The following is a 10,672-nucleotide window of genomic DNA, read 5'->3' on the forward strand; positions in this document are numbered from 1 at the left end:
TGCTGCTTTCTCTTTGCGCAGGTGCAGTGACTATTTTCTTTTGGGGGCTTTTTCCTTTATTGGATAAGACAGTCTAAGTGTGAAAGGGGGAGAGAGAAAGGAAATGACATGCAGCAATGGTTGGGATTTAGCCTGTGGCCGCTGCGGCAAGGTCGTTGCCTTCGTACATGGCACGCCTGCTCTAACCACCAAGCCATCGGGCACCCCGTCGCAGTGATTGCTGACAAAACAAACTGGCAGTCTGATGTCTCACATCGTGTAACTGCTACACTTAAAATAATTTGACTGTGGCTTGAAATGAATCCACTTCCTTTTATCAGGTTAGCACTATCAAATGCAAACAGACCGCTGTGGTCTTTGCTCCTCAACCTGATCACCAGCAATGGGAGACAGGAGTGTCAGGAAATTTTACACAGGTCCTCGACTTTGACTGGTGTCTGCCTTTCACTTTCACTGCCACTGCCCAGAGCAAGGGAGCAATGGATGAAGATAGCCGAAGCCGTGACTGGTGGGATAGAGTTGTCATGATAGAGCTCAGTGATTGCGGGTGAAGGGAAAATTTCAACTACAGACTTGAATAGGTCAGCGTCTTAATGCCTTTTCCCATCTAAGCTACCTGCTATATTAAACTTCCATTACATTTCTTGATTCATTCATTTTCTGTAACCGCTTATCCAGTTAGGGATCGTGGGGGGAGCTGGAGCCTATCCCAGCTGATGCTGGGCGAGAGGCGGGGCACACATTGGACAGTCTGCCATACTATCGCAGGGCTGACACATAGAGACATTCACGTTCTCATTCACACCACTTACCCTAACCTGCATGTCTCTGGACTGTAGGGAGAAGCTGGAGGACCCAGAGAGACACGGGAAGAACATGCAAACTCTGCACAGAGTGGCTCCTCCACCCTGGGTTCGAACCAGGAGCCATCTTGCTGTGAGGCGATAACGCTAACCTTCTTATTGCTCCAGAAGTAAGACACTTTCACTTCCACCATTGCTGATACCATGTAACCAAGGTAACATGCGCAGATAGTCAGTGGCCCTCAATAACTGGGATGACAGATTTCTAATAAACAGGTCATTCATGTACATGTGAGCGCCCTGATTGTTGAGCAAGGGAATGAATTGTATTCCACATCATCGTCAGCTTTAAATGTCTGAGTCAGACTCAAACTGAGGTGAAACATGCAACATTCACACATAAAAACCTCGAGTGAGGGTTTTGTTTTCACTGCAGCAACCATTTTACAAAATATTCACAGTGGGAAACACCTTCACATTACTTTGCGCTTGAGTACACTCATGGGTGTAATAAAGGTAGCACATTCACTGGGGAATCAGATCTTAGATTAGCCAGTTAGCTGAATACTAATAATCTAAATTGGCCACATTAGGTAAAGACCTATCTTAGCTAAAGACTCGACTGCGAGGATTAGTTTAAGGAGCTAATTGGAACCTTTAGGGTAGCGCCCGTATTTCTTATCTGCTGCATTGTTCACGGAGCAGTCTGACTGAATCAAGCCAATCTGCATTTCAAGACAGTTCACTGTTCGACCTTGATCTAACAGCAGAGGATGAAGGGTAATGGCATTCCCCTTGCACATAATTAAAGGCATCCTCCTTCATGCCTATAGATCTTTATGTAAAACCAACTATTTACATGCTCTGACAAGCCCCTTGGTGTATTTCAGCAAATCCATAGCTTGCTCACTCCTTCACCTGCTCTGTGTTTAACCATGGACGTTTAAGTACGCGAGGGACGACTGTTCGCTGTTTAACATCTGAGCTGAGTGATGCGGATTGATTTTTGCCAGTTTGTTTAGTTGCTGAAGAGAGAAGAGTAAAAAAAAAGGACCAATATAAAGACTAAATCACTGTGTCTGAATGTCTGTATTAGAGAGAGGCAGACTGAGGCGAGGGCACACACTCAAACACACTCAAACACACACACACACACACACACACACACACACACACACACACACACACACACACACACACACACATGGCATGGCCAGAGGGAGGCTGGTAGTGCTGCATTGGGTCCTGGTTGTTATTCCAACAGAGCTGGGTCTCCAGTAGCATCACTAACATACTGGAGACACATGCACTGTAGAATACAGCCAAGCCATGATGACGGGCCCTGCCATGCACACACACACACACACACACACACACACACACACACACACACACACACGCACGCTTACACATGAGCACACACATTCAACGCCCCAAAGATATTTCCAGAAATAAGAATCAAAGTGTGCAAAAATCCGAGAGGACAAAGTCAATGGAGGCTCACAGTGAAAATGGGAGGGAAGACAATACATCCTTTTCTCTCTGTCTCGCTTTCACACATGCACACAAAGAAGATAAAGGACTGGAGGCGTAAAACGATAAAGTGATGCTGCTATGGCGCTGATAAGGCTGACCTGTGACTGTGTGAAGAACAGGAGAAACAGGTGCATCACGGTCTTGCTGCTTAATTAACCATCCTAAGTGTGTGTGTGTTTGTGTGTAAGACAGAGAGATTTTTGTGGAGTTTTGAGTGAAATCTATTAAACTGAGACCAGCCAACGGACCATAATTCATAAATATTTCCTCAGCATGACTTGAGGGAAGATGATGATGGACAGAAAGAGTGAGAAACAGAGGTTCAGACCTGAAAGAACAAGTAGAAAGGCAGGAATTGACAGAGTACACCAGGGGAACTCAATCCCTTAAAGACAGAGAAGTGCTCACTGATGAAATTCACACATCGCTCAGACGAGAGAGACAAGCGTTCGCAAGAATGTTTGGAGAAAGGCCAAGAAGCCCAGATACAACACTGAGGAGCCTCTACTGTCACTGTGTTTTCGATCAGTCCAATCTGTGCTCTGTGGTTACCGAGCTCTAATGTATCACAGATCTACAATAAAAATCAATCATTCAAATCACATTTTTTGGTGGCGTCATTAAGACTTCATGCCTCAATTAAAGCCTGTGGCCAAATTTCGTATGAGCTCATCTATACCCAATCAAACTATATTGATTTGATGCTATAAAACTTGACAGAAGATATTCTGGCAGTAATGAAGCTCTGCCAATTCTTCTCTCAGTCGGTCTATGGCTGTTTTGGCATCTCCTGAGACAACAGCAGACAGCTGCTCTCATCTGGTCTCATCAATATTACATTTTAATTAAAGAAGAAAAAGCAGAAAGAATTTAAAAAGTGAGCAGAGCCGATTTTTAATCTGATTTAGGGGAGTTCATTCATGTGAATCCTCACCGCTCCTTTCTCCTATTGGTGTTTTTGTAAAATTTCAAATGTATTGGGTTGTGTGATTGCTCTTTTGTATGCAGGTTTTCTGTGGTGCTGATAAGCCTTACCTGCAAGATATGCACATGTAATGCGCGCACAAAATGATGTATGTTATGTTAAACAGGCCAGGTGGTTAACCGCAGTATTAGGCCTTTGCCTGTCGACACCTCTGCATTTAGATTAATCTTTATTCTCTGATGTTACTTTGTTTTAATCCTTTAAGTCCTATTTATGTGTGTCTTTCAAACCATCTGTTTCTTTTAAATTTTGCCTCGATGCATTAATGCCTTATGTGAAGAACTTCAAATTGCCTTATTGAAGGGTGCTGCAAACACATTTGCCTTTGTTAGTGCTTTTCAGTTCAAAGTCTGTTTTTGAACTCTTGAGGAATGCTTTTTGGAGTCGCTCCCTGTCGTGTTAGTATGATGTGCTCGTGCATTAGAATACTCACACACACGGTAGACATGATACACAGTCCTGCTGATGGTTTCACGTTAATTCACTGATCAACAGTTGGCGGTGGAGATGTGCAAAGAATTGTAGAAATGCACTAACACAGCCAAGGAAGAAGAAGATTGCTTGCAAGTAAACATGGAAGTAAAAAATATGAAGTAAAGCTGTATGATGTATATATAACAGTATCGACATTGTGACTCTTCTGTGTGCATGTGTATTGAAGAATACCATAACCGGACATTATATGAAGCTACAGTAGTCAGCAGAAAGTATCTAGATAATGGGGTGCCCAGTAGCCTAGTGGGTAGAGCTGGCATGCCATATACAAAAGCATTGTCCTTGCCGCAGCTGCCGCGGAGCCCCCCCCGGAAAAACAGCTGAAGAACATAAGCAGAAGCAATAAAGCATCTATGTAATGCAACCATTCTTCACCACAGAATTACAGGACTGTAAAAGCTAGTTACCAGCTAAGAGCCAGGCTAAAGCTAATTGAGCTATCCTAAAGAAACCAGGGGCTTACTGACTACGGTTTGGAGCTGCAAGGCTGAAAAGGTAACATTAACACTAATCTACAAAAAGAAGATAAACAACCAAAGCATGTCCTGTTAGTAGCCAACAACCACCTGTAAATGGGTGAGAAAGAGGGTGGGCACAACATAAGGGAACCCCTTACTTTAGCTTAAGCAACATGCATTGTTAACATGACATGTTAGATCAATGATTTTATCCTGGATTGATAGAAGAGTATTGAATGAATACAATGGCACCATGGTGAGTCAGCCAGTGTATTAATTTCCTCCTCCTACCTCTCAGAAATTCTAGTAAAAAGTCATTTTCCAGCTTTGTTATTAGTATTTTTATTTTCCATGCAGATGCACTTGTCTACACTTTTTTTCCTATTAGATGTATTCAAGGAATTCTGTGTATTTTTTCATATCACTGTATACCTTGCAGAGAAAAACATCGCAATGTCAGTTTTATCCAATGTCGTGCAGCCGTGATATGAAGGTAAACATACAGTAAAAAGGCATGTCATTCTTGTTGAATATTAATTAATAACTGTGTCCAGCGAGCTTGTTCTGTGTGCAGCATGTCTGTAAGTAAACCAACAAGTACCTCTGCACTAATGTTCCTGCAACGGGTGTCGTTCCTACAGTTACACTGCTGGCGATGATACCAAGTTGTGATGTTCTTTTGATTCATTGTTCTAACCTTTTGTTATTTACAGGCTCAATTTACTGCATGTCTTAACAAGTACACCATATTATTGTAATTTTAAATTCAATAAGTCAGGCTACTCAGAAATGCCATAAATTTGCATGTGAATTGTATTTTACAATTTTTAGAAAAGTTCAATGAAGAAAAAAGTAGTTTTGTCCTATTTTTTTTTTTTTTTAATCTGTATGTCCACAAGTTTTCAACCCAACGTAAACATCTGTTCACAGTATGAATGGGCGGAAGAGACTGTCCATGTTTCAAAAACATACATGTTAACGAGACATTATGACACTTTAGTAAAAAACTGCATTGATGGTGCAACGTCATGTACATAAAATCAAACGGCACTGAGCACACGCTGCCTCAACTGGTTAGTTTTTCGCCCCTTGAAAAAGGCCTAACCAAAAACCAAAACAAACAAACAAAAAAGAATCAATATCAGTTTAAGTGTACACTATATTTAGAATATTATCACCGCTTTACTTTGCCTTTTCTGAGTGGGAATTGGGCCTGTTATACCAAAGCCACCAGAGTCCATTGACAAAAGCAGCCATGTTACTTGGCAGATCACTGAGTTGCTGAGTTACCACCGCCTCTATCAGTTAGAGTGTAAGGTAAAGTGGAGCAAACATTCAAATATAGCATTCACTGACACTGATATTGATATTTTTAGTTAGCTATAATACATGCCCTGTCCACAGCAGAATATTGCAACTACATAAAATAAGCACAAAAAAATGTCAGGTAGGTCAGACCACCGTGTTTAACTATATATATCTTTAAACATCACAGTTACAGCTGAAAATGACAACCGAAATAAACAAGTCTGCTGATTTCACGTCTCCGCAATTGTAATCAATTGCCAGGTGCGCAAGCAACAACAATTGCAAGTCATTGTTGTTGTTAGTGTGACGTCACAGTGATTCAGTCTATTCTTTAATTCCCCTAATGCTCTGAGGGATACAAGGAAGAAGTACAATAGAGTGTTCCAGGAATGAGTCCTAAAACTTGGACAGGAGTCAGTATTTCACAACTCACGGTTCCCTCGTCTCAATCTCAATGGATTTTTGGTTACATGCCTGAGATAAGGTCTGTGGTTAACACAAGCTTAAGAAACTACAACACAAAATACATCCGTAACCTCAGTTTTGAACTTTAAAGCTTCTGTGGTCTTTATTGATACTGAAAATAACCTTCTACTGCTCCAACAATGACTGTTAGTGACATTTTGATATCCTTGTAAAGTGTTATCCACACTTTATGTCTCTTGCGTGTTTTGAATTACAGTTTTGATAATATATTACATAATCATATCCGAGTCTCGTCCATGTTCCTGATGCAGACTGAGTAGGGATGCAGTACAGTGTTAAGCACCTTGTCTAATTTAAATGGCTCTGATTGTCATCAGTCCTCACCGAGGCACCGGCCTCCTCTCAAATGTCAACTAGTGCCAATCAGGGCTGCTCTAAATATCATGGCCGCTCAAAACCACCTTATGAAAATGCAACCGATGTGTCATATGTGTAATAGCACCCTTGTTGGAGACAATACTTCTCTCATTCTCGCAGCACTGCTGTGAGGAGCTATTCAAAGCTCTGGGCAGGAAAAAGGAAGAGTGATGAGAGAGCACAGGTGAAAAACACTCCTTCACACAAACTCTGGCAGGGAGGCCACAATAATGGTCTCCATTCTTCATCCTCACCTTTTCTTCCCTCAGCCCTGCGCTCATCTGTATCCGATTCACCACTCCTTTGTCGCTCTGGTCTCTGTTAATGCTTTGCATAGTCTCACTATTCACAGTCTCCACCCCTTTCCCTTTGTCACTTTGTCACCTGTCTGTTTCTCTGTGTATCCCTCACATCCTATTATGCCCCTCTTTCTCTCTCCCTCTTTCTCTCTGGCTGCCTCTCTCGGCTTCAGGTGTTTGACATTCATACTGTCGTCATATGGCTGTTGTTCTATTTTAATCTGACTCTTCTGTTCAGGAACAGACACCCACATGCTCTCGCCATTCTCTTGGCTCCATTTCGCTCTCTATTCACTCTTTTTTTCTATTCTCCAGTAGGTTTGTTTTCCAAGCTCAAACTCCATTTCATTTTCTCTATCTATCTATCTATCTATCTATCTATCTATCTATCTATCTATCTATCTATCTATTCATCCATCCATCATGTAAACAATGACATTATTAAAAGATAAATTCACCTTCTGCCAGCAGGATTTTTACCAAAAGCTCAGACAAGGCAACACATGTTGCTGCCTAGGAAACTGCTTGCATACTAGACAACCAAATCGCCATGGATACAGATATCACTGTTGCCACGTAGCTCACAATTCAGCACTTGATAATGTCACACACATAACTCTGTGGTTCGTAATGCGTCTGGCCTCTAAACTCTGGCTCCACTGGTAGGCAGTTACACAGACATCACTTTGTAAAGATGTCAATAAAAAACAGAGATGGAAATAAAAACATGAAAAAAAAAAGTTTAAAGAGAAATATTTGAGTTAATTAGCTGTATTGACTTTTTGAGCAGTTAAGTCATTTTCCAGATGGATTTCCTTGGAAGAGCTGCTGCATTTAAAGCCGTGTAAATGATTCATTATTCAATTTGCGACTCCTCTCCTGAGAACAATTACAACATCCGCTGTCGCAGGTGCCCCCCCCTTAAAACATATGTTTATGTTCAAGTGGTAAAGCCCTTGAGTAATTGTGACAGGAGCAAAGGAGGAAGTAAGGTGATGTCATTAAAGAGCTACTAGGGGAGGAGGTCAGGTTGGATGGATGGGTATACAATACACTGGACTTTGGGAGACCAAAGTTTACTGGTTCTTTTTCTGTTGTATCCATGTTGTATCCATGACGACAAGGCTGCCCTGAAGAAAAAAAAAACTGAATCAACTCATGATCTTTCCCTAATAGAGGCTTTCACACTGCCGCCAGTCATTTCAATGAGGGGGAGGCAACAGAAGGGGAGCAGTTTCAAACACTTCATAGGGTTATGAAGAGGTTGCCTCCCACGTCAATGCACACAGATTTTGCTCTCTCAGGCAGAGTTCACCATGTTGAACTCTCCTGGCTGCCGTCTGGCTTTGGCCAATCAAACAGTGGGTATCACAAAAGAAGAGAGGAGGCAAGTTGGAGTAGCTGACTCCGAATTACAGTGTTAGCAACTTATAAGGACAGCCAGAAGGAAAGCTGATAAAGTTTCCACCAAACTTCAGATGACTGGTAATATATTTAGTGATTTCAGTGATTGCCATTGTCTTGCTACAGTATGCGCCTACTAGCTAGCTTGCACATCTGCCAGTGTTCACCAAAGCACCTGCCTGTCATCATAGCCATGGACTGTATTGGCAGCAGACGCCTTTAAAACACTCTTGCAATAGGCCATTGCGGTCGCGGCTACTATGCGACAATGTGAAAGCTGCTTAAACCTTACCAAGTTGTTTTTGTGTCTAACTAAAATCTTAACTATAGCGTCTACATCATAAAGCACATTCATTTATTAACAGTGATTTGTTAGTGAATCTGCTTTTACGTCTGGAACCTCCAGTCTATAATGGGCATGCGACGTGCCCCCATTGAGGAACTGGCTCCGATACCAGAGTTAGTCTCTTATGCTGAAGCCTCCTTCAAACCTTTTGCGACCACATGCTTTTGCTGATATCAAACCCAGCAGTATTCAAACCCAGGACCTTCCGCATGGAAGGCAAGTGCTCTAACCACTACACTAGTGTTGGAAGGCACAAAGGATGTGGTCCTGCTAAAGTACAGGGCTAGTTCCTACAGCTCCTGTAGAAACTAGCCCTGTTTCAGAAACTTCTGTGGAAACTGGCCCTATATTTTAGCCGCTACTGGTTGCTAATTGGCTGAACTGTTTGGACATGTATTCAGAAAACTCCCAATATTTACCAACGCAATCATCATTTCTTATTTTTCCATAATGTCCATATAACTTCCTAGAAGTTCCAACACAGACTTCCAGTAAATATAGCCATATAGATGTTAATCGGAGCACAGTCGAAAACTGCTTGCCTCCTATCCTTGTGGGATAATACCTTTCACACAAATCAAACATATGTCTCCAACAGCGGTGTCTGATCAGGACACGCCTCTGTATGTCACGCTAGAAAGCATTAATGAGCAATGTTTTTGGTCATTTAATTTTAAGGACTTCTTTTGGGAAACTTTATCCTCTACATCAGGGTCTTTTTCAGGCCATGGACCTCTTAGCTCAAAGAGAGATAGAGCAGGGACCCCCTTCTACATATATTGTATAAAGCTGAGCTGCACTTTAGATAATTCTCCAAATATTTTGGTTCTTTATTTGTTGCTGCTTGCCTGTGGCTATTAAGTCAACAGCAGTTGTAGCATGGCTAGGTGTGCTAGCCTCACCCTCTGCACTTTCACCTGTGGTTTCTGAGGTGTGTCAGAGTCTCTTGCTTGAAAATTATAAAATGATCCATTGTGTCTCATACGACTGTCCGTACGCTTGACATAATAATACAGCTAATCCGCCAATTTGTGAAAAAAAGGTGCCAAACAATCATTTAGCATTAGCTAGCTCACATGATTGTGCTCGAATTTATGGGTTGCAGTTGGCATCATTAATGTTGTGTGCTATAAATTAAATTTTCTAAATTAATGTTATGACGAGGCCAATTTTTCTTTGGAAATAATGTGTTGGATTTATGTTGATGTCTATCTCCAGACACATTTTAATTAAAAAAACAAACTTAAACTAAAATTTTAATTATCAAGATGTAATTTGGTGGCCCTGTTTGTTAATTATGTACCTGCCTTTAGACAGATTTAACATGTTGGCATGTTCGGTTGATCTGCTGTGCCTTGACAAACAGACGTTATGTTACACTAGCAATTTATAATTATTAACTGAGAGTGTCCCAGTTAAAACACTGTCTCCATTTTCCCTTTAATTGGTATCAAATTATCAAAATGTTTCCAAACAGTAACATATCTGTTTCCTTCTGGAGAACCATAGGAACATAAGGGACAAGTAACGCAAAGTGTTACAGATGTTGCTGAAGTTCCAAAAACAAATTTGCATCATTTCTGTTTTATATTTGTTGCTGCACAACTTCAGCCTCCCGACTTCTTGCTGTTGTTGTCTCTGCTTTTGTGTTTCCTCCAGCTCGCACAAGATAAATCTGTACAGCAACTGGTTGAATCAATCATGTTTGAAAATAGTTTCAGGGCCAGAAAATTTGCAAGTCTGAGTTGTTGCAGTCTGAATCTATGTTAGTCACATCACTCACGGGGACACGTCGGGCTTTAAAGCCACTAGAAGCCACCCATGGGACTCAGTTGGCAACAAGTTAGAGAAACTCTTCTAAACCCTGCTTTAACTTTAAAGTGGAATGATTAGATGTAAAACAGCTTAGAAATAACAGGCCTGAGCACAGATTTCCAGTCACAAAGCCATCGCTGTTGCTATCAGTGCGTCTGAGAGGCAGCCAACATACTCAGTAGAGGCTGATATTAGTATGTTCACATTAACCCACCAGCTAGATAATAACTGAGACCAGGGACATGACTCTTCGCTGCGCCAGGGACAAATATGGAGACAAATCTACCATATCCGGCTTCTACTTAATTATACTTTATTAAACTATACAATGATTAACAGTGTCAGCTGGGGATGTTAATAATTAACTGTCAGCAGACATT

General features: G+C 41.4%; 1 protein-coding gene across 2 annotated transcripts in view; it reads right to left on the bottom strand.

Annotated features, from left to right (window-relative positions):
• Positions 1-10,672, bottom strand: part of LOC125889477 (cGMP-dependent 3',5'-cyclic phosphodiesterase) — a 226,478-nt gene that overhangs the window by 53,392 nt on the left and 162,414 nt on the right. The gene's annotated exons all lie outside the window — the stretch shown is intronic.

This window comes from Epinephelus fuscoguttatus, linkage group LG5 (assembly GCF_011397635.1).
Source record: "Epinephelus fuscoguttatus linkage group LG5, E.fuscoguttatus.final_Chr_v1".
NCBI classification, from domain to species: Eukaryota; Metazoa; Chordata; class Actinopteri; order Perciformes; family Serranidae; genus Epinephelus; species Epinephelus fuscoguttatus.